The sequence below is a fragment of the Lissotriton vulgaris genome, chromosome 1_1 (assembly GCF_964263255.1).
Source record: "Lissotriton vulgaris chromosome 1_1, aLisVul1.2, whole genome shotgun sequence".
NCBI lineage: Eukaryota > Metazoa > Chordata > Amphibia > Caudata > Salamandridae > Lissotriton > Lissotriton vulgaris.
Genome location: NC_141685.1, coordinates 1,649,220,615 through 1,649,246,372, shown reverse-complemented (window position 1 = coordinate 1,649,246,372; position 25,758 = coordinate 1,649,220,615).

The window sequence follows — 25,758 nt, the reverse complement described above, 5'->3', positions numbered from 1 at the left end:
ATATATATATATATATATATATATATATATATATATATATATATGAGCAAAATCTTCAAACCTCCATATATATATATATATATATATATATATATATATATATATATATATATATATATTGCTGCTCCAAGGACACCAGGTAGCGAGTCACTCTATGGACGGGTGCAGTCACGCATTGGTGCGTCGTGTAATATTCAAGCTTCAAAGTTTCTCCCATTAGCCAGGAAAAAGAGACAGCACTCGCTGGATACTTTAGCAAAGCAGTGTTCTTTATTTCGCTGACAGTAATATATATATTTCCACAACAATCTTCTTGAAAGAAGGACTTGCACACGAAGTTAATACCAAAGTGTTTATTCCCCCGTGACACGTTTCGTCAGTAAACTGACTTGATCACACAACAGTGTCAATGTGATTGGAAGTATTTACATAGTTGCATTAACATGGAAGATAGACTATTCAGTGTTTGCAATATCATATTAGATGGCGGCCATATTGTAATGTGGATATTACAATGCTCTTGATAGACAATTGTTTACATTATTTACTTTCAGTACACTTGAATATTCTACAATGCATTTGTCTATGTAGATTCTATTTTGATCACTATTATCAGTGCTTATATTGTGTATTGTTCTGTGAAGATACATTATGAGTTTCGCGCATGCGTGTTCTGCCTGGCCACTCGCGATTGATATCCTTTCACCGAACTTTATTGAAAGGCTTAGTGCCTGTGTATCGACCAGTGTTAATGATGGCTCACGTAGTTTGCTTATCAGGCTTAGTGCTCATAATCAGAATTATCGACAATGTCTTGCTCTTAGTCTCAATTTTTCGTGGCTTAGTGCCATTTTCTATATGGTGTACACTGTGTCATTGTACACAAACCTATTTCTAATACTGCATAGTGTACCAAGAGTCATACAGTACATGTACAGTTAATCATTAACATCTGCTAATATTTGCACATTAGTATAATGACATTACCACCGTAAAAATTAAATTGCCATAGTCAGGTCTATGCAACTAAATAGAAAGTGCCTAGAGTGAAAAATACCATAAAGAATTTTCATAAAATAATACCATAAAAAATATATTTTAGAAAGAGATGAATCGTAGCTTTAAGTGAAGACCCACAGGACGAGGAAGAAAAGGATAGGGTAACCGGAACTGAAGGAACCCCGCCGGGAGAGTGACCCTTCCTTTCCTCCTGTGTCAAAAGAAAAGGTATGAAGAGTGATGTTAAAATCAACTGTGGCTATATCAACTATATATTGGCCACATGCATAAAAATATTCTTAAACTTACATATGAACAGAGATAGAATACCACATTATCATGTGATAAAGATTACTGTGTATATGTAGGCACAGGTTCAGTATAGGTAAGAATGAATCATTAGCAATCATTATGAGCATATAGAACTTATTCATTGCCTAAGTGTGTGCTTAATTCCTCGTCTAAATTGTGACCTTTAGGATATTTGGTCTCAAGTTCAAGTATCTATCTGGATTCATGTTTACGTAACCTTGGAGTTCTGTTTCCCCCTCTTGGTCCTGTATGTACTTGTTACAAAACAAAATAACTGAGTAGGGAACTTTTAGAAAGATGAAACAATTCAAAATGTCTGGCTACCGGATAACTTGGATCTTTTTTGTTGATTGCACGCTTGTGTTTGAGAACTCTTTTTTTGGCCATGCACGTCGTACTGCCTACATACCATTTTGCACATGGGCATACTAGTACATAAATGCAGTATGTGGTACTACATGTTACCAATTGGTCAATCTCTTTGGGTTTACTGTATCCAGAGATTCTTATTGTTTTTCTCATGCAGGTATTCTGGCAGACTTTACAGTGGCCGCATGGATAAAAGCCTTTTAGATTCGTTTTATTGGCAGTCGGTTTTAATGTTATATCATTTCTAACCAAAATATCTCTAAGGTTATGTCCTTTCCTATATGTTATTTTAAGTCTATGATGGAAAGTGTGACCGATTACTGGGTCACAGGTAAGTATCTCCCATTTGTTGGCAAATATTTTCCGAATAGTTTGTGAGTTTCCGTTATGTGTAGGAATTATCCTACTGGTTTCTTCTTTTGTTTCAGTGTCTTTTTTAGTATCTGTTACCTTAGTTAAGGTTTTGTTGTGGTTTATAAGTCTAACTCTGTTGACTGCTTTTTGAAGGACCCACTTGGGGTATCCTCTCTCACAGAACCTTTGTAACATGATTTCTTTCTCTTTTAGGAAAGCTGTTTCAGTGCTGCAGTTTCTTCTCGCTCTCAGTAGCTCCCTGTAAGGGATACTCCATTCAAGTGTATCTGGGTGGCCACTGAGAGTGTGAAGTAGAGTATTCCCTGCAGTCGTCTTACGAAACAGGCTGGTTTCAAGGTGTCCTTCTTTGGGTTCTATCAGGAGATCTAGGAATTCAATCGAGGTTTTCCTCAGTTAGCTAGTTAGAAAGATGTTATTTGCATTATCATTGAGTTTCTCAATGAATAGCCTAGCTTTGACTTCTGTGTCAGTCCAGATTATAAAAAGATCATCTATATAGCGAAGCCAAAGTTTGACTTTGCCAAAGGATCAGCTTGAATTGGTGTCAGTTCTGAGGTCCTCTTCCCACTTACCCAGGAACAAATTTGCAAAACTTGGGGCAAAACATGTGCCCATAGCTGTGCCAAGTCTCTGTTTATAAATGTTCCCGTCAAACATAAAGATGTTATTGGTGAGGCATAGGTGTATCATCTCAAGGAGCATATTAGTATGCTCCAAGTATTTAATAGATCTACTCTTCAAATAGTGGTGACACGCTGCAATTCCCTGTACATGGTCGATGATCTATACAGGGAATTTACATCCAAGGTTATCATTAGATCTGTATTGTCCCATTTGATTTGTTTCAATTTGATTAGGAAGTCTTTGCTGTCTCTGACATGAGATGGTAATAATGTGACATAATCCCGAAGAAAATGATCGACATACTTTGATATATATTCAAATGTGCTTCCTATCGAGGAAACAATTGGTCTCCCTGGTGGTACACTAGCATTTTTATGGATTTTGGGTACAAGATACAGGATGGATAATTTGGGTAGTCCCGCTTTAGGAAACAATACTCCTCCCATGTTATGCTCCCATTCTTTGAGCTTCTCCCAACTTTCAAAAATACTGTTATTATACATTACTTAATTAGTCTTTTCGTAGAATTTCTGATCACTTAGTTGCCTTTGTGCTTCTGCGATATATAATTGTCTGTCCCATAATACAATATTACCCCCTTTGTCTGCAGGGCGGATAATAACATAAGGGTCACTGGCTAGATTTTTTTAGAAATTCCCTTTGGGTGCTAGACAAATTATATTGGAAACTTTTCTTTTTGTTGGTTTGATGTTTTAGTTTCAATAGGGGCTGGGTCTATATATATATATATATATATATATATATATATATATATATATATATATATATATATATATATATAGTAGCTGGACATGTCACTCTTACAAATCCATAGAAATTACACTGTTATAGTTAGTTCAGCTGGTCAGTGACATCACTGATGACATCACTGATGACACCTCAAATGGCACCACTGATGACATCATCCAGTGGCTGTCTGTTTCTGTAAAGTTTAAATATGTTTTATATATATTCCAAGCTGTATTGAAGAATGAGTGGGTGTATAAGTGTCTGGATGCACGATTTAGCAGGTGTGTGACTGATTGTATAAGTGAGTGATTAAACGTATCTTACTGAATGCATTGGTTAGTGACTAAACTGTGTGAATGTCTCTATCAATCTGTCTGTTGTTGTGTTAACTGCTACATGGGTTGGTTATTAGGTACATAAGTATCTATATGAGTTATTGTTTGTTTGCCTGAGTATTTGAATGGGAGACTGAGTGTGTGTGTGGGTGGGTGGAAGGTGTGTGACTCTGTGCATTGATGTGTGAAAGGTTGATTCACTGGGTGTATTGATTATAGAGTGCATGTGGAGACAGCTCTATGAGTGGGTGAGTGTGTGTATGGGGGTGTTGGTGAGTGAATACATGTCTCAGTGGTAAATGTCCAAGTAACTACGTATGTTAAAGGCAGTATATGTGAGTGATGGCGTATATAAAAAAACCTAACTGTGAGAGTGACTGATTCTGACATTGGCTGTTTGGATGAGTGTCTACTTGTATCACTGATTATATAAGAGAGTAAGTATGTGTTACTATCTATATCAATAAGTGAAATGGTATGTATATAATTGTATAGGTGACTAAATGGGACTGTGAAAGATTCATTGCATGACTAAAAGGGTGTGTGAGTAACTGCATGGATGAGTAGCGGTATGTGATTATCTGTATAGGTGTATGACTGCATAGGTTACTATTGTATTTATGGGTGACTGCATGTATGAGTGATTGTATGGATCAGTAGTTTATGACCCGTCAGCGCAATGACGAAAATGTTCTAAGTCCCGAAGAAAAGAAGCTTTCAACGTATTCACTGCTGGAAAATATTCTCCTACTCCCTATTGAAAATATGGCTATAGTAGTATATATTATAGTATTATCCTATATATTCTTAAAGGAGTACCTGATTGATCAGTGAAGCAGTAAGCAAACTCTAAGCACTATGACAGAACTTTCTTGGTTCTACAGAATAGAAATAAAAAAAATGTACTGACAGTTACTCTTTTTCTCCTGTGGAATACTATAAACTCACCCTGTATATTCTAATACTGCGAGTTTATAGTACTTCAAAGGGGTTGGACATCTATCTGTGCCACAAGTGTACAATACATACTACAGTTATTTCCTTGAATAACTTAGTATCTCACAGTTTGTTACACGGCTAATGTTTCTTAAAATAGTAGTTGCTAAAAAAATGTACACATAGTGCTTCATCTAATGTTTTGATGAAGCATACATTTTTATTTTTATGTAATATCACGTTAATTATGTTTAACAGTTTTTTACTGGTGATTGTTGTTGAGACCTCAGATGATGTAGTACTGGAGTGCTTCTTGTAGCACTTCTTTTCTACTCTATCTAAAAGTAACTGATGCCCTTTTACACTAACGAGAATATGGGGCAACACTTTTACAAACTATAGCAGACAAAAAAAGGGAGGGTGTGGCAACGATTAAGTGATATTTTTTAAATTGTGTTTTTATTTGTCACCCCTCTGATATATACAGCTTCACTTTCCTAAGAAAGTATATTTGTGATTGCTTGATAAAAACTGTTTCAAACCTAGACTGAAATTGTGCTTCTGGGCAGTAGCCCACCCCCATACTTAATAAAAATAAGTCTGCAGCACACTCTGTTAATTTTCCACCTTGCTTTGTAAGGCCCACGCAAATTATACAAATGGCCCTTACAATATACAAAAATCTATTTTTACCTTCACAGTCCCTATCCACCACCTTGTGAGCCCTATACAGAGTTAATAGTGTTCCTACCCTCCCATACTTTTTTCCGTACTTCTTTGAACTGCGTCATAAAATGGCTGACAACAGTGAACTGTTCCCAACCAATAAGGAGCAATCTTGTTCTCAGAACACTTTAGCCAATAAAATGTCCATGGTGTTCCGCAGATGGTGAAGGAATTGCTCCCAACACTTCTACTTTTAATGCTTCACAGCCAATGAACATTAAACTTTGGAAGCTACTGCTTAGAAAACGTTACCCAATCAGATGTCCCTGATACTCTGCGGAGGGGGAGTGAATGGCTGGCAACACTTCTACTTTCAATGGTTTACAACCAATAAACATTAGTACTGAATGGATTTACACCATTAAAAAAACAAGTCGCTTTCTGATTCAAGCACTATCTTTCTGCCATATTTGGGGTAATTCCGTTCAGTAGTTTCGGCTGTAGCCTTGCACAAAGTTTCCTATGGGAAAAAGATTTTTTGACTCTTATTTTTTGATTTATCAAAAACTACTGTACAAATTTACACCTTTTAAAAAAAGGTCACTTTTTTAAATAGTTCTACTTTTTTGCCAAATTTGAGGTAATTAGGTTTAGCAGTTCGGGCTGTAGCTCGTTGCGAAATTTCCTATGGAAATTAACATGGAGAAAACTCATTTTGGGAACACCCTTTTTTTCTCAGCCCCCACTTGACGAATCACCCCCAAACTTTCAGAATAGGAGCTGACCTGGATATACTTTTTTGGGGGGAGAATTTCAGGAAGATTCATCAAATGAGCCAGAGTTCTTAGCAAATCAACCCCCCTACTCGCTGTCCGACCACCGCCACACTGTGAGCCTGCCAGCAGTATTACAAGCTGGGTGGTCAGCGGTCAGGGAGCTGCAATATGCTAGTGGTACCACTGCAGCACCGTTGAGCATATTATGAGTTACCTTACTTTCTATGTAGTAAGACCGACATGAAAAGGGTGGTGGAGAGCCAACAAAGGGGGCCTAACATGGCCCACGTGATGCTCCTAGAACTGAGAGGGCATGCACATGTTGTGTCCCCCCTGGAATTACACCCCATTACCTGCACGGTGTGACATGCATGCCACACCATGCAGAAACATGCAGCAAGCACTGTCATGGCAGCGGGCTGCATGTTAGGCTCTCTTATGAGCCTAGCATTTCACCGCCGTGAGACTGCTGCAACACCGCCACTCACCCAGGTTTAAATTTGCAATCCGACGGGCAGGCGCACCATGGCTTTGGAGTTCCTCCAACGGATGGCACAGTGGCGGCACTGCTGGAGGACCTCCAAAGTCACAATGAGACCCTAAATCTATATATTAAAATATTTACCTTGTAGTACTTTAAACTCTAGCAATATTAAAAATCTATCTTTTTGTCTATTTTTGGACTACATTAATGTCAACTATATTTTTTATCTAATATTTATATACCATTATAAGTACAGCAACACGATTTTGGTAAACTATATTTTTGACACAATATTTTTGTCAATCAAATTGTTTACCACAATATTCTTTCTGTGATCCTTAGTATTGGGTTGAGGTTGATAATCGCCTTTAGCCTATGGATAGATTTTATCATGTGAAAAAAGACATATCTTTTTTGATGTACTGCCTGTCCCTATGCTTCATTCATCATCCTTTTTAGTTTTTGAATTTCTTGTTGAATAGGGTAGATTGAACCATGCATGTTATTTGTTTCTCTAGAGCTGGGATCTCTACCAGTAGTCTCTTGGCTGCATTGAAAATTAAAATCAACCAGTCCCAGCTACATCGCCAAGTGATCCGGGAGCAGTCTTTCCTGAAAGCTTTGTTGTCTAAGATTAACCTTAGCATGTTGGTCACAATGAGCCCTTGGGGTGCTATATTGCTCAGTAAGGATAGCATTGTGTAGGGCCGCACTAATCTGTTGTTTTAAGATTGGTAAGTTTCATTCAGTCACCAGTTGAAGATCTAGCTTGATCCACCTGTGTGTCAAAGAAACTAGGGGTGGTTAGGATGGAATGCACCATTGTGTCGTCAAATTCTAAACTTGTCATTTCCGTCAATGTTGTGCAAGAAGGATTGTGAATATGTAGCCCTTGTGGTGGATGAGGATCACCAGGTGCAGTTTTTCAAGAAGGGATGAAAGACACTGCAACATGGATGAGCAGCAGCTTCCTGAAGCACAACTGACAGAAAACAGAAGTCCTCATCCTCTGCTTCATCGCCTCCACATTGGACAACACCTGGTGGCCCCCTGCCCTCGTAAACCCACCCACCCCAATGGACCACACTCGCAACCTTGGCATCATACTCGACTCTTCATTCACCATGAACTGCCAGATCAAGGCAGGGCAAGGCACCGAGGCACAGCAGACGGACTGAGCACAAGTCATGCCCTTGACTCCTTAAGTAAGCGAGCAGTCATCTCTGTGTGTCCCCCGAGGAAGTGAAAATGCTAAATTAAAAAGTTATAGTTACTATAGACCCATAACCATTGAGAAGAAGGGTAAGTGCATAGCTCACCTTTGCATGTCACTAAATCAGCAAAGTGCCTTACACTGGTCTTGAAGAAAGCCCTCTAACCAGTCTGAGTACCGATATGGCTGAAACATGTCGACCACCCACATTTTTAAAGTAGGTGCTATAGAACAGTAGACCTTCTAGACATGCACGCCTTTTGTTTTTTAACATTGCCCCATCTCCAACTGAATAAAACCTTATTTTGAGAGATGGAGGTAATTTTAAATTCACTTCACTCACATTTTTACCATTTATGATCACTACTGTAATCACCAGTTGGTCTCCCCCAGGAGGAGGAAAGCATATTTAGAGACCCTATGATGATGCTTTTCCCGTGGTCACACAAGCGGAAATCAAGATATACCGCTCCGTTAGTCTGTTACCCTTTACGTGAATGAGGGTTTTTAGACGGTTAGAACCCTAGACCCTAGTAACAATACAGGATAAGTGATCCCTTCTCCCTTGATTTTTTATACTATATCTAAATCACTTTTTTAACACATATCTGAGAGGCAACTACAAGAGCCAATACTCAGTAACAGTCAAATGCTATTCGCAAAAAGATGAACCAAGAGGTATTGTCCTTGATTTGTTTATTCCGTTATTTGATTTTCATTGTGTGATTAAGACATAAAACTTTGCGCAGTCAATGCATTTCGCCCATGTACGAGCTTCTGCAGGGCATCTAGACAGAAATATAGAGAGCTTTCTTAGCTACTCTTAGTGAGAAATGTCCATCCAGTTCTATTGTCTGATGAAAAACAGTAACAAATCTAAATCACAAAGAGAGTCGAAAGGGAGTTTTTGAAGGACTAACGGCACACTTTATAGCGCAAAACAGGCACACAAGGTCTGTGATAATAATCACCTAAGATCAATCTCTGAAAGAAGAGTTGTTGTACTGTTGGCAAGTGTCAACAAGTTTTAATCTGTTTTTGGCAATTATTTAATTTTCTCTTCCACTTTTTTATTATATGTAGCCCTGTTCTGATGTGACAAAATAGGTTTCAGTTAAGGTCTAATTCCTGATTCCTGTAGGTACTTAAGTAATTATTCAGAATGACACACGAGAGTGGCTACATAATGCCACATGTTCTCTATATAATGCCACATATGCCTGAAGACACATCTGATCACCAAAGTGAATTTTAATTTTACATTTTTATTTTTGTTTATATATCTCCATACTGTTGTATGTCTCTAGGTGAATAGTATGACTGTAGACTCCTACAATAACTAATGTTGCTCACTATCTGTACCAATGTTATTACTTACACACATTCATCTTTACTACTTGAGAGAGTGACAGTTTTCTGATACCATTCCTGAAGAATGCCTAGAACCTCTCTGTAAGGTCACGAGTCAGGCAGAAACATGATGACCCTTCTCCATTTGGGTTGAAGATCACTCCTCTCTCAGTATTAATCTATCCCTTGGTGGCAACAGAATAAAAGTATTTGTACAGCCCACATATAGATTGTTTTATTTAACTCTTCCTAGCACTCACTTTGCACTCTATATACCTTATCCATACTATTGACTATCTATCACTAACAATACTCCAAAGAGCTCCTCTCTTACTCAGACGAGTTGTAGCCAACACCAGGAACCATTTGTCTTGATGTGAGTAGGAACCAATAATGAAGTGTGCCACGTAAAAGTGGGTACGAGTTACAGCTCTAAAAATAGACTCTGTTGGCAGTCCAGTGGGAATCCACTCAATTTATTTTGCCGCTTTACTCGCTGTGTGGCGTCATGGAATAATATGATGACTATCAGGTGGACCCCCTTGCCTTTTATGAGGTGGTAGATACCTCTATTTATAGGGCGGTAGACTGGGCCATTTCTCCCTTAGAGGATAGGCTTTCACACCAAATAGAGCAGGCCTTTTCAAAACTCTCTAAGCAGATTGCCTCCTCCCCAGACTTCCCAGGACTCTCTTGGCTCCCCACCACCTAAGCCTTTCCGTGAGGTGGGTGTGGATGTGGATGCTTTTGACCGCGTTAGGCAGGCCTTTATGGCCAGTCGGCTGGTGGCTGCCCCACTCCTGGTTCCAAGACCATCTTCTCTGCCCAACCAGGTTCCTCCGCCTTCAGTCCCGGTCCCTCAGTCAACTCCAGGGACATCCCAAGAGCCCCCAAGCACGGCAGACATGTTGGATCCCAACGATATAGTCCACCGGCGGTCCTCGGAATGGACCCCAGCTGATAAGGTGACGGCTTATGTGGCTGCTCATATCCGGCGTCTCCTTGAAAAGGAAGCTTGCAACTGTTTGAGTGCCTTGACCCTCCCTTGACGGGAAAGTAGCTTTGACACCGGAAATTGACCCGAGGATGGGCACCATCCTCAAAAAATGTATTGGGTACCCCAAGAAAGGAATAGACAGATCCTGGAGGGCCTGCCAGGATAAGCGTCCTGGACACCCTTGGACCGATCACAAAAATCCTGGATATGGCAGAGGAGGCCAAGGAGTCCGGATCTATGATTTCCCCTGAGACCCTTTCAGGCTGGGCACAACGAGTCGTGATTTTTATAGGCAATGTGAATTGTGCCCTTTTCACAGAATGCCACCGATCTCTTCAAGATTGACCCGAAAATAGGAGACCTGGCAGATTCTGAGGCGGGCGCTGTGGCCCAAGGTGGTCTTTTTTGGTGAGCCCTTCTATAAGGAGCTCAGTAAATTCGTGAACACCTTCACCTCGCTAGACCGGGCTCAATCCACAATTAAAAAGGTGTTTCCCCATGTTTTTCGCAGGGCCGGCCAAGGACGGGCCGCTGGGCCTGTCACCAGCAACGCCAGACCAACCAGAGAGGCTCCGGAAACTATCAGGACCAGTCCAGGTTTGGGAAATTTTACCCCACTCAAGAAAAAAGGGGTAAAGGGATGGGATACCGTGGAGGAGCTGCAACCTCTAGCCCAGGTGAGAGTGCTCCCTTCTTCCCCACAAGACATAGGAGGGCATTTGGCTCGATGTTTTCAGGTGTGGCTAACCATCACGCATGATGCATGGGTTCTGCAGACTGTGAGGGGTTTTCACGTAGAGTTCGAGGGGACTCCAGTACAAACGTCTCCACTGCGTCCTATCCAGTTCTCTGAACAGGACACCCTCCTGGTGGACGAGGAGGTTTCTTCCCTTCTCCGGAAGGGCGCTATTTCCTGCACTATACAGCATGCCCGGGGTTTCCTGAGCAACATTTTCCTGGTCGACAAGACCGATGGCAGAAAAAGGCTGTTGATAAACTTGAGTGACTTCAATCAATGGCTTGTTTATCGCCATTTCAAGATGGAGGGAATCCATCTTCTCAGAGACGTGCTCCGACCCTTCAATTGGATGGTCCGTCTGGACCTCAAAGATGCCTATCTGGTGGTTCCAATCTTCCCAACCCACCAACGGTTTCTTCAGTTCCTCTGGGACCACCACACTTACGAGTTCACATCCCTCCTTTTCGGTCTCTTATCGGCCCCTTGGTGCTTCACCAAGGTGCTCAAGCCAGTAGTGGAGTTCCTACGGTTCAGGGGTGTCAGGATGATAGTTTACCTCAACGATATTCTCCTGATGGCGGCTTGCCCGTGCCGCCTGTTATAACATCTTCAGATGATGGTGTCACCCCTTCAGGACCTAGGATTCGTGATCAACGACAAGAAATCTCTGTTGCAACCAACCCAGAGCATTACATTCTTGAGGTTGGTCATAGACTTCACTGTATCCACGCTCAGTCTTCCAGGCAGGAAAGTGACCAAAATCCGTCACGAGCTGTGTCGGGTTCTGTCCAAACAACATATTTCCCTCCGCCAGCTGTCTCGAGGGGTTGGACTTTTGTCCGCATCCATGCAAGCAATTTTCCAGGGCCTGCTCCATTACAGAGAGCTGCAGCACCTCAAAAGTTTCTTCCTTCGCAAAGGATATCCGTATTCTCACAAAATCTCCTTGTCCGTAGAAGCAAGGTCCGAAATCCAATGGTGGTCGGACCACATGGAAGCGTGGAACAGGAGAGCAATCTTCGGGTCCACCCCGGACATGATTATAGAATCGGATGCTAGAAGGCTGGGTTGGGGGCCCGATGCCGAGATCTCTCTACAGGAGGATTGTGGTCTCCCGACGAACGAAGTTACACATAAACTGTTTAGAACTTCTGGTGGGGTTCTTTGCAGCTGGACGAAAGATTCAGTGCAGTCTTGTGTGATTCTGAAAATGATCACCGTCTCGGCGGTCCGTTATGTGAATCACTTGAGGGGTTCCAAGTCAAAAGGCCTGTCGGATCTGGCGGAAAGTTTTTGGCAGTATTGCCTCGATAATCAGGTCTCTGTCACGGCGGAATATCTCCCGGGCTGGGACAATCTGGAAGCAGACTTCCAATCTCGCCACTTCAGGGATTCAAGTCTGTGGCGTTTGGACCAGTCGGTGGTCGAAAGACTGAGCGCCCTTTGGGGTCCCTTCTCGGTGGACCTGTTTGCATCCAGACTGGATCACTAAGTCCCGCGTTTCTTCAGCTGGCGACCGGATCCTCTCGCGGATGCGATGGATGCTTTTCTCCAGAATTGGAGTGCGGAGATGGGTTACGTGTTCCCGCCCTTAGCATTGATCCTGAGGGTGACTGCGCAAGTTTGCAGACAAGCGACGGATCTGGTAGTGGTCACCCCACTGTGGAAGTCACAAGTATGGTTTCCAGTTCTTCTGGAACTTTCTTGCTTTTTTCCAATCCTACTTCCCCAATTTCCGACTCTCCTCATGAGTCCGGACGGGTCTCCTCACCCTCTAGTGTCCACAAACTCTCTGAGGCTCATGGTGTGGCGGATTTCCGGGGTCGATGGGAAGCCCCTGGCCTTTCGAGAGAGGCTGAATCCTTTATCTCTAAGGCATGGGCAGACTGTCTACTGTCAAGAGGTACAGGTCCTCATGGCACAGATGGACCCGTTGGTGTTTGCGAGGGGGTTTTGATCCCTTGGTCACAGATGTGGTCCACATAGTGAATTTTTGAGCCCAACTGGCCTATCGGTCCATTAACACTTTCCAGTTGGTTGTTTCTTCCGGCCATGTCCCTGTGGATGGGGCTCCAGTGGGTGAACACCCCTTGGATTGTCGATTATTGCACGGCATTCGCCTTTCCCTTCTTCCCCGGAGCTGCGTTATTAAGCCCTTTGGGATGTTAATCAAGTCCTTAACCTGTTTTTATCTGGGCAACAAAATAGGTACCTCTCCAGGAAAGAATTATCAGCGAAATTGGCCATGCTCTTATGCCTCATTTCTTGTAGGCGGGTGTCGGATGTGTGGGCCCTGGATATCTCTAGTAGAATTTTTACTCCGGAGGGGGTGACGTTTACTTTGCTCAGACGCACTAAATGCCATACTAGATCAATTTCATACCCGCAGTTTCCTGATTCCCCGATGCTCTGTGTGTTTATTGCCTTAAGGCCTATGGGGAGATGACAGGGGAGTTCCACCCTCCTGGTGAGGGACAACTCCTCATTTCATTGCGAAAGCCCTTTAAGGCGGTTTCTTCACCCACTATTGCCAGTTGGGTTCGTTGGGTGATGCAGGAAGCAGGCATCAGCCTAAGCCAATCTGGAGACACTTCGCAAGGGGTGCCATGGCTTCGAAGGCCTTTAGTCTTGGGGCCCGTCTAGAGGATATTCTCAACGCGGCGGACTGTTCTTCAGACTTCACATTCAAGCGGTTTTATTTCAAACCGATTTTGAATATGGCTCATTTGGTTGTGGGCAAGCTTTGAACAAGCAAAATCCTTGCCTCCAGTCCTGACATAGAATGAAAAATGCCCTAGCTAACGTAAAGGAAAGTTTAAATTCTACTAAGGACTCAGAGGTGAGGATTATCCCGCCCAGGCTTCCTGGAGGAGATCCCTCCCCGTATGTCAGTAAGTAATAGAATTAATTCTGATGTTTATGACTTTTGCTTCTGCTGCACTGTGTTTGATTCGTTACAATTTCCTCAGTGCTTCCTCTGGTAATGTGTTTCCTCTTACCTTCAGGCTCGGATTCCAACAAACAAGACGTCTGAAGAGCGGGATGAGACTGTCTACTTGCTCTGAAAGAGGAGGAGAGGACACTGTTGAAGGACTATGTTGGGCTGCCTGGGCCCTAATTGGACATTGGTGTCAGACCTGTGACTGGTTGTTACCAGGTGTTTTCTTGTTTCTTGTTTGACTACATGTTCCCTTTGTTCCATGGGAAATGTAGTCTTTGTATATATTCGCTGCTATGCAATAAAGTGGAGAAAGAAGGCATAATCCTCGCCTCTGAGTCCTTAATATCGTTAGCTAGGACATTTTTCATTCTATGGGGCCGATTATGATGGCGGACGGACCTGAGTCCGTCCGCCACCATAGAGTAGGAGGGAACCTCCTCATGGCCTGCCGAGTTCCCTCCTGTGCAATTAGGATGTGAACGCCACCCTGGCGGTCACATCCTCTGTTTTTACCATTGCGGCGGGGGCGGCTTCAAGCTGCATTCGCCGCAATGGTAAAAATGCATACATTGCATTTGTATGCAAAAAGCGGCAGGCACCGTGCGGTGCCTGCCGACTTTTGCATACAAATGCAGGGGGGTACCTATGGTACCCCCATGTGCACCCCCCACGCCCCCTTCACCCAGGGGGCCCGCAACGGGCCCCCGCAGTGAAGTTACACATGCTTTTCCATGGCGGAAAACCCGCTGCGGAAAGCATTTTTCACAGGCCATCCTAATATGGCTGACGGTGTCTGAGAGACACCATCACCATATTAGAGCTTTTCCGCCGCGGTTGTAAGCCAACCGCGGCGGAAAAGCGGCAGACGGAAACCAGGACCCACCAGCCATCCTTATGTGGCGGTGGGTCATTGGTGGGTCCGCAGAGGATTTTCCACATCCTACGGGCCGGCGGTGGCTTCCGCCGGCCCGGAGGATGCGGAAAACCCTCCATCGTAATAGGCCCCTAAGTCAGGACCAGAGGAGAGGATTATGCTGTAACTTTAATTTATTCCTACAGACAGCAGTATTCAACTTCAACATTTTAACAAAAAACTAGCACTCCCATGGTGCTTAGAGCATGCTAGACAGTCCATCACAGCCACCAATCAGCGTCCTCCATCATCCTCGAGGGCGTGTACATCCTGTGGTAATTCCTCTTTCTTTCCTGCTAGCCAGCAGTTAAGTCACTTTTCCTTATTCTCTGCATTTGTTTGCTATAATTGTGCATGTTTAACCTGCTAACGTATATTGTGCGATGTATTTGGCTATTTGATCTATTTGTTATAAGCGCCTTGTGTCTAGCACTGTGTGTCATGGAGGAAACCTTTGTCTTAGTGAGGGAGCCGCTCCGGTCTCATCAGCGCATCAGTCAAAAAAGGCCAGGCTGAGGTTTTTCTGCTCCTAATCCTGTAATTGCCTACAATTATCCCTTCACGCTTCATCACGTCCTCATTGTCTGGGGCCACGGAAGCGCTTGTAAAGTAGACAACTCCGCTCGCGGCCCCCATTTCAACACAGGCTCTCGGCGCAGTGCTGCTGTGGACCGCGGGGTTGCGCTTTGAACTCTATGGTTATGGACCGCTCCTGACGCATTAGGAGCGGCGAGTTCAAAGTGCACAAACCGCAGTTTTACCGATCAGCATGGAGTTTATAGCATGGAGGTCTGGGGACCCTGACACTTGTGAAATTCATGGGTTGAGTTCTTTTTTTGCTATTTCTCCACAGCATTGACACCTGCAGCCCCTGTGGGTCAGAGTATTGACGTGAGGCACTGCAAGTAAGCTGGTTAGCTCTTGTGGCTGTAGTGGGGTCGGTCTCAGACCTTGTTTGACACCCATAGAGCTACGGATGAGTCACCCCAAGCAGTTTTTTTGCCTGCCAGCCGCTCGCGGCTCCAAAATTAAAGTGCTTGCACTCTGAAGCTTCTGCCTTATTCACACAGGCTTGCCTGTTCCACGCGTGAGCGTGTGGTCTGTCCTCCAGCGCCCGCCAGGGTCGGCGCCTTTTGGTAGTGATGGATGTCGACTATACAGAGGAGGAATGCCTCCAGGTCATCCCGTTGGATGATGATTTTTGCCACGCTGTAGATGCGTCCATCCATCACGCAGTGGAGGCAGCAATGGGTCCATTTGAACGCTGAATAATGAAGTATGCCTACGCCATCCAGGCAGAGAGACCCCAACGCACGGAGGAGCACAAGAGTACTTCAGATCAAGATCTTTCCTATCCAGACCCCCCCTCCTCTGACTGAGGATGCCGCCCTTGTGAGTTTGGAGAGACCAGAGTTCGGCCATGATGATGAAGATAATAAGTCGGCAGAAGACTCACAAGAGGATGGGGTTCTAGCGTTCCCTCTTCGGGTCCATCGCAGCAGAGCGAGGAAGCCTCTGGTATGCTGGTTCCGGAGGATTTAGTTCTTCTGCGCTCCTCAGTCTGGACGTCTTCCTCTAAGGTCTCCGCATTTGTAGCTGGCTTGCTACAGAAGCCTCTTGAGAAAGAGGTTAGAGCCTGCATTAGGGCAGCGTGTCCCCGCTCAGCCCTGCTGGGCAAGTTGGCCTCAACTCCGGAGGTTGATCCTAAGATGGCAACCTTCTTGCAAAAATATATTAGAGATCCGAAGAAGGGCATCAACCGCTCATGGAAAAACTGTCTAGATAAGCTCCTGGACCTGACTGGGCAGCTCACCAATATCTTGGAGTTGGCGGAGGAGGCGAAGGCGACAGGTTTCCCCTTATCACCAAATCGCATCTCAAATTGGGTTCAGAGGGCCATAGTTTTCCTCAGGAATGCTAATTGCGCCCTTTCTACCAAAAGGCTCCGCTCATTCTTGCTGAAGGTAGAACCCAAGATGGGGGAGTTGGCTTCTTCAGAAGCAGGCATGGTGGCTCAAAGCGGCCTCTCTGGAGATCCCTTTATAAAGGAGCTCACAACGATTGTTTCAACGTTTACTTCGCTGGATAAGGCTCAGACGTCCATCAAGAAAGTATTCCAACCTCGTGTTTTTGTCAGTGCAGGCCGTGGCAGGGGGCCAACAGCCAGCAAGTTCTACACCCAGGACCCCCAGTGTGGAGGCAAGAACAACACGGACCCTGGCAGACTGGAGTTCTTCCAGTCATGCCGCGGCTACAGAGGCCGGGGAGGCTGAGGAAGAGGCCAACCTCAGTCACAACAGGTGAGCCTTTTACCAAACGTACGCCATCTCAAGGTGGGGGGCAGGTTGGCTCTTTTCAAGCACAACTGGAGGGCCATTACATCTGACACCTGGGTGTTATAGATGGTAAAGGGTTTTCAAATAGAGTTTTACAGTACGCCCGTCCAGGAATCTCATGCCAGGCCGCTATTTTTCGCCCAAGACACGACCGACCTTATCGACAAGGAGTTGGCCGATCTTTTACGGAAAGGAGCCATAGTCCCTTCCACTCTACACCCGAGGTGTTTTCCCAGCAACATCTTTGTGGTGGACACGACAGACGGTGGGCAACGCCTGGTCATCAACCTCAAGGAGTTCACTCAGTGGTTAGTTTACCGCTACTTCAAAATGGAGGGCATCCACCTCCTGCGCGACCTCCTTCAACCCAACGATTGGATGGGGCTTCTGGATCTCAAGGATGCGTACCTTACGATTCCGGTCTTTCCCCCTCACAAGCGGTTCCTTCAGTTCCTTTGGAAGGGAGTGGTCTACGAAATCGCAACCCTCCCATTCGACCTTTCACCTGCCCCGTGGTGCTTTATGAAGGTTCTCAAACCAGTCGTTGAGACACTCCGAGTGTAAGGGATTCGGCTCATCGTCTATCTAGACGACATCCATCTCCTGGAGCAAAGCCCATTGCACCTGTTCTCTTTCCTCAAGGAGATAATGGACCTTATACAGAGTCTGGGGTTTGTCATCAATGAGAAGAAAACCCTTCTGTCCCCTTCCAGGCAAGTAGTCTTTCTGGGGTTCACCATCAACTGGGGGGCTCGTACCCTAAGCCTCCCAGCAAGAAAGATTGTCAAGATTCGTAGGGAGCTCAGACGCAATCTAGCTCGTCCCTTGACTTTGCTCAGACAGATAGCTCGCCTGGTAGGCCTTCTGTCTACTTCGATCCAGGTGATCTTCCCAGGGCCGCCCCATTACAGAGCGCTCCAGCGTCTCAAAGCCTCCCATCTCTGCAAGGGCCTGCAGTACGTCAACCAGGTACCCCTCACAGAAGAGGTTCGTCTGGAAATGAGATGGTGGCTAGCACATATGAAGGCCTGAAATGGCAGAGCTATTTAAGGCTGCAACCCGGATTTGATGATCGAATCAGACACCAGCAATTCGGGCTGGGGGGCCTGTTGCGGGGACTCCTCTACAGAAGGAAAGTGGTATCTTGCAGAAGGTCACCTACACATCAATTGTTTGGAGTTGATGGTGGGTTCCTTCGCATTCCGCTGCGGGACCAAAGAAAAGGTCTCCTGCAACGTCCTTCTGAAATGGACAACGTCTTGGCGGTGCAATATGTTAATCACCTAGGGGGTATGAAGCTCAAGGTATTGGTGGACCTAGCCAAGGACTTGTGGAACTTCTGTCTGTTTCACAGCATCTCACTGATGGCAGAATACCTCCCAGGAGTGTCCAATGTGGTGGCGAACAGATGATCCAGGAGCTGGGCAGATATGAGCTTGTGGCAGCTTCAAACGCAGATCTTCCAGCGGCTGAACGACAAGTGGGGTCCGTTTTCAGTGGACCTCTTTGCGTCCAGACTGGAACATCAGCTCCCGAAATTTTACAGTTGGAAGCCGGACCCGCTAGCGACAGCTACGGATGCGTTCTTTCAAGACTGGTCCGAGGACACAGGTTATGCCTTCCACCCCTTCGTAATTATCATGAGGATGACAACTTTTTTGCGCAGGCAGCGGGCAAGAGTAGTTTTGATCACGCCTTATTGGAGGACGCAAGCATGAGTTCCAGCTCTTCTGGAACTTTCTTGGGGTTCTCCAATCCTTCTAACCCTCGATCCTTTTCTCCTGAGGATCCCCAAGGTCTTCCTCATCCCCTGCTCCAGCAAGGAGGGGTGCCCTTAGTAGCATGGCAGATTTCCGGCATTGTTGGAGAGTCAGAGGGCTATTGCAAGAGGCTCAGCACCTACTGGGAATGGCATGGGCGGACAACACCAATAAGAGATATAGGTCGGCCAGGTCTCGATGGATCGGTTGGTGTGTTCGGAATGACCACAATCCCATGAAATGCGAAGTGGTAGGGGTCAATAATTTGTTGGCGTCCCTAGCTGCGAAAGGTTTGGCCTACTGGACGATTAATACCTATTGTTGGAGAACCGTGGCCTTAAGGCCCGGCGGCGCAGGGAACGCCTAAGATCCCCGGGATTCACCTACCTTGTCAAATACAGAGACACGGACTCTTCGTCTGGCGTAGAAGATTGTATTTATTAGCTGCAGCTAGTACAGTGGTCCTAGAAGTCGTCAATACAACGAGGTTCAAAAGAGACTGCCACTTAACTCCATGGCGCACAGGCTTAAATATGGTACAACACAATGCAAAACATGAACACACAAGAGCATGAGGCATAAACAAACGTTGTAGACAATACTTAAATCTAAAGCAACCCAAGTTCCCGGTTATACTTGTCACTCGACCCCTTAAGCAAATTACAAACGAATCCACACAATCCAGTTTACAAGTAGAGAAAATACAGCTGTGTACTCTAGAAGGACAGTCGTGAAACAGGAGAATGCATGAGACGTGTAGCGAAGGACAGCAGATAAGATAACCCACAGGAAAGAATGGTGCGAACCAACAAATAGTCCGGACGGGGATTAATCAGCTCAGACAGGAATTAGTGTACTCGGCCAGGCCCTGACACTCGTTAGTAAACAATGGCAATGAAAATACCTGACACGTAAATGCAGAAACGACAAAAACATTGCGCTCGCCGTGCTGCTTGAGTGAGGGCAACACAAAATGGCGGCGGCTACAAAATGGAGGCTGAGCACGAACAAATTCGTGATTTACAGAACCTCATCGTTCAGCGATTTCATTAGGTCATATGCCTTTTCAGGGCCTCCCTGTTGGGGAGCACCCTTTGGTTTGCAAACTCCTAAGGGGCATACACTTAACGTTCCCTCCGGAACCTAGCTATTCATCTCTTTGGGATGTTAAGAAGGTTCTACATCTGTTCAAGTCTTGGCAGCCCAATAAGTATTTGTCCCACAAAGAGCTTTTAGCAAAGCTGGCCATGCTCTTGTGTCTCGTTTCATGTCGCAGGGTTTCCGATGTCCGGGCCCTAGATATATCAGGAAAGGTCTACACTCCCCAGGGGGTAGCGTTCCACATTGCATGCAGGACTAAGGCGAACTCTAGAGTGATCTCTTATCCGGCTTTCGATAGTTCACCTAAACTATGTGTGGTCAGATGCCTCAAGGAATATGAGAGCATGACGGAAGAAACGCGTCCTCCGGGCGAACGTCAACTGTTGATTTCTTTATGTAAGCCCTTCAATGCATGTTAAACCACCGACTATTGCATGATGGGTCAGATGGGTCATGCAAGAAGCGGGCATAAATGTCTCTCAGTACGACGCTCATTCTCTGCGAGGTGCCATGGCGTCAAAAGCTTTCTCCTAGGGTGCCAGGCTGGAAGACATTTTGAACGCAGCGCACTGGTCAGCGGACTCGATGTTTAAGAGATTTATTTTAAGCCAATCATTGATATGGCCTTGCTGGTGGTGGATAAGCTTTGAACAAGCATAATCCTCGCCTCCGGTCCTGACATAGAATGAAAAATTATCTAGTAAATCTGACGGAAAGTTTCAGTTCTATTAAGGACGCAGAGGCGAGGATTATTCACACCCAAGGCTTCTGTTCCCACCCTTTGTGGTTGAATTTTGCTTACCGGTTGATGTGCGAGGCCTCTTATGGTATAAGTATGTTTATTACATATAAATATAATAGGAAATGTCTGTACTCTTGATATATATCTAATTGACATTTCAGTCGTTATATTGTGGAATTTTCTTGTACGGTTATGGAGAATAGAGTCATGGGCCTTCTGGTTCCTTTCTTTCAGGTTCTGATGGGGCAAAAAATGACTGATCGAATGCGGGTTGGTTCTGGCTGCAGTCTCGAAAGAGGAACTGCCACAGGATGGTGGAGGATGCTGATTGGTAGCTGTGATGGACTGTCTACCATGCTCTAAGCACCATGGGACTGCTAGTTTTTTGTTAAAATGTTGAAGTTGAATACTGCTGGCTGTAGGAACAAATGAAAGTTACAGCATAATCCTCGCCTCCGCATTTTTAATAGGATTGAAACTTTCCATCATGGTTACTAGGACATTTTTCATTATACTGTAGAAATCGCACCACGTCGAACTTCCCTTGGTAAATTTGGGCTTGCACATTCCTTATGTTCACTCACTCAAGGTCATGCTAAACATGGTTCAAAGTGAGGGGTAATTTTTTTCTGGCTACTTCTGGGGCAAACTCTGGTCTGTTGATTTGTTGTTTTGTTTTTGTTTATTTTGATGTTTTCTGATTATTTTCTCATTACACATGTGTTAGACCTCGATGCGTGTCCCTGAGTGTCTATTTTGTTTTACAAACCCTTTTGGAACTGTCAACAATATTTTGGGGATCCATGCAACCAGAATTGAGTCAACTGAAACTCGTAGAGCATTTTCTGAGCCAGGCTGTCTACAAATGGATACTGTTGTGCTTAACCAAAATATTCTGCCATTGGTTAAAATGTGTTTCCAAAGTATTTGTCAAATGTTACCCAGTTTGGGGAATAAATGCAAAAGAAATCTTTATTGTTTAACTGTTGACTCTATTAACCTTGCAGAAAACAATGCAATGAAAAAGCCACCTCAAATTAACAGAAACTTGTTGCAGATATTCTCACATATTAATATGACAGGTGATTGTCATGAATGCGACATTTTCTGAAACTGATCTAGGCGTTCTATTCATTTGGCCTGTCACTTTGAAAAGCTGGCAGAGGTTGCCTGGATCTAAGTGCAAAGGGATAATATGACAAAAAGCAAATATGGGAAAGAGAGAGGGATAGTTAAAAGAGAAGAATATAAACGATTGTGTACATAAAGTGGGGATTAACCTCCTTTGAGTTACGCAGTTTAGAATATCATTGTACAAAATTTGATGTTTAGGTGCAGGGAGAGGATCTAATTTGCCCAGAATCACACCAATTTCAGGCAAGTGTTGGGGATGAAAAGTGGATCCAAGTGCCCAAGTACTAGACCATATTTGCCTCTCTGCACACTGACAGCAATGCATTCAACAAGTGTGACTATCTACATCCAAGATGCATTTCGGAAAACACAGGGATGCATACATGAGCATTTACCCAAAGCACATGTGCAAAGAAGCAGTATTGCAGTCCTCCAACAGCACAGCAGCGGATGCCTGAAGAGGGCTCCATTGATTTGAATGAGTTTGCTCAGTGCAGCTAGTCTGCAGGTCGACAATGCTTGCAGCTAGTCTGCAGGTCGACAAAGGTTACTATGGAATGTGGGAAGTAGGCACTGCAGGCACTGCTAGGGGCTGAGAAGTGTTAGTGTTAGATTTGGGGGTCTCTAGTTGGCACAGGTAGGTACTTGTGACAAATGGGGACCCTTGCCTCTAGTCAGTGTAAGGGGGTACGTACGCTCCTAAAAGAACCCCTGCTCACCCCCTTGGTAGCTTGGCACAAGCAGACAGGCTTATCTCAGAGGCAGTGTGTAAAGCATTTGTGACCACATACAGTAATCCAGTGACAACACTACAGATGGACTCCACACAGTTGTATATTAAAAATAAGTATTCTTTATATAGACTTAACACAAGACCACAAACAACACAAATCCACAATACTACACTTAAGATGTTAGTTTTAGCTTAGTTCAGTTCAGTTCTTAAGATGCACCACTTTAAGTCAATGCACCTTACGATGAGTGATGCTTCCACAACAAAAGTGTTGCAACGTTGGAAATGCGGCAAACTTCTGGTGCAAAGAAATAAAGACATGAAGATCTTCCAGATGCGGCACGCTCCTCCGATGATGTGAGAAGTCTTGATTCGATGTGTCAACTGCAGCGGCGACACCCTTGTTTAGCGATGCGACAGCAACAGCCTCGGCTGCGGCACTCTTCTTCGACGTTTGCGAGACGCTTCCGTGCAATGCGACAACTGTTGCCAAGATGCGACGGCAGCAGCTCTGACAGTGGCACACTTCTTCCTTGTTGCGAGACACTTCTCTCGATGCGGGTCAGTGCGACAACTACAGCAGCGACATCCAAGTTGCGACACGCTTCTCTCGATGCTGTGCAATGTATCAGCTACAGCAGCGACACCCTCTTTGGAGTTGCGATGGTAGTGGATGCGACGACGACACACTTTTTTCTCTTGAGTCGCGCTTCCATCTCCTTGCGACATGCAGTCCCTCAGCAGGACAGAAACAGCAGCAGGCCCTTCCAAAGAACTCTGGTGAGCTGGAGTTTGAAGTCTGTTGTCCCTGAGACTTCAGCAGGAGGCAGGCTCTCTTCCAAGCCCTTGGAGATCCTTCACAAGTTGAAAATAAAGCACACAAAGTTCTTTCTCCTTTCTTTGGTAGTCAGGCAACCACTGCAGGCCAATCAGCACTTCAGCTTAGGGATAGTCTCTCCTCAGTTTCTTCTGGTTCCACTCCTCAGCAAAGGTTTCCTCTTGTTTGTCCAAAAGTGATCTAATTTCTTGGGATCAGGGTCCCAATATTTATACCCCAAAATCCTTTGTCCTCTGAGGGCAGAGTGGCCTTTGCCCAGTCCAAACCAGTTCTGGAGCACTCTGTTTACATGACTCCTTCTTTCCTTTCACAGTGCAGAGCAGAAACATCAGAGACCCCACAGGAGGTGGAGCCAGCATTGTGGAAGGAAAGCACATCCCTGGAACACTCTGTTGACATGATTCCTTCTCTCCTTTCACAGTGCAGGGCAGAGACATCAGAGGCACCACAGGGGGTGGAGCCAGCACTGTGTGGGGCAGGCGCAGTCCTATTCAGGTCCCAGGTGCAACTCCTCCCTCCCATCTAGATGCAGATCTCTTAATTCACCACTGGGCTGACTCAGCCTGTCTCCTGTAATCCCCTAGCCCCGTCACTCAAACTCCAGAAAAGGAATATACAACCTAGCAGAGGCAGCCTTGGGTAGTTAGACAAGAAAATACCTACTTTCTAAAAGTGGTACTTTCAAACACACAATGTTAAAGCCAACTTCACTAAACAATGTATTTTGTCATTCTGAGCTCAGGCGTACTAAACTTGAATTAATACCATGTTCCCTGAGTCAGTTAGGATTATAAAATGTAATAATCTAACTGTCCATTACGGCTTATGGAGAACAGATAGCCTTGCAATAGAGAAAAAACGAAAATGGCTGTAATTCACTATTAGGACATGCCACACACACCAGGGCTTGTCCTACCTTATACTTACAATGCACCCTGCCCTTGGTACTATCATAGGGGTGTCTAATACGAAGAAAAGGGAACTTTTAGGGACTGGTAAGTGGGTGCACGTGCTCAGTCAGCATGGCAGTACCAGACTACACACAGGCTCTGCAATGGCAGACCTTAGACACATTTTTTGTGCCGGAAGGGACACCTTCCTGTACAAAAACAATCGTGAGAGGAGTTTTCTTCTTTCTGAGGCTTGCGTGGCTTGGTAAATCTGACTTAAGAATTGCGTTGCCCTTGCAGGCAATGGAATCCTATGGGAAATTTGGCCCTGAGCATTTTACTCTTTGCGGGCCCTTTAACCGCATCAACGCGGTGCAGATTTCCGCTGTGCGCTCAGCTCGTCATGAGTGTACGAGAGGTGTACCTCATGACGAGCTGAGCTCGTCATGAGCGTCGAAGGGGTAAAGACCCCTGCGGCTCATGATACTAACAAATATCGTACTGCAGTAACAACTCTGCCCATTAACTTTCTAAAGTATTTAGAGGACGTATTCAGATTCATTGAATTTACTGTATCACTGATGTCAGGAAGGTATCACGGATCCAGTTCTGGACTTTCCTGTTAAAATTGTTATTACCAGTGGGGTTGGTTAGTTGGTTACTTTGACGTAAACAAAGGACCTGATTCACAAAGGGCCACTGCATTTGTGGAGGAGGCACAAATGTGGAGGAGGCCCCGCAGTCGTGGGGGAGTCCCCGCACGCGGGGCGGAATCTCCATTGCGGAGATTCCACCCCAAGTGCAGGGACTCCCCACGACTGCGGGGCCTACGTCATGAGTGCGGAGGCCCTTTGTGAATCAGGCCCAAAGAGTACATGCCCCCGGACTGGTAGCAATGCTATCCCCGCTTAACACCATACTTTTGTCATTTCTGTTGTCCAGCATGAAACAAGCTCAGTGGTTTGGAAACTCAACTGGATGCTGAAGAGGAGATAAGACTATCTGAAGGCCTATAAATGATGTATAATTACATGTCCGGGCTGTGATTGCAGTGCTAAGTTTATACAGTGTACAAGAAAGTGCATAAATAATAAAAATGTGCTGCATGCAAGGTAAATCCATTGCCCTCATTCAGTCTCTGTGGATATATTAATTGATTTCGAACTCAATTTCCCTTCTGCTTGGTTCACTGTGCACATATCTCCAGCTCCCTCGTGTTGCTTAGTTCACTGAACTCCCTCTTGACTCTTGAACCAAAACATTAGAAGGTCTCCCTGAGATGCTGGCACTGGAACAAGAGTCTCACGTATGCACACCACTCCCAAACACAAGAGTGTCTGTGCCAGCGGGGTGTGATTGTTTGCTGTTGAGGCCGAGTGTGTAGATAGGAGAAACAAGGTTTTGGTATTTGGGAAGTAAATAAATACAATCATAGTAAAAAAAAA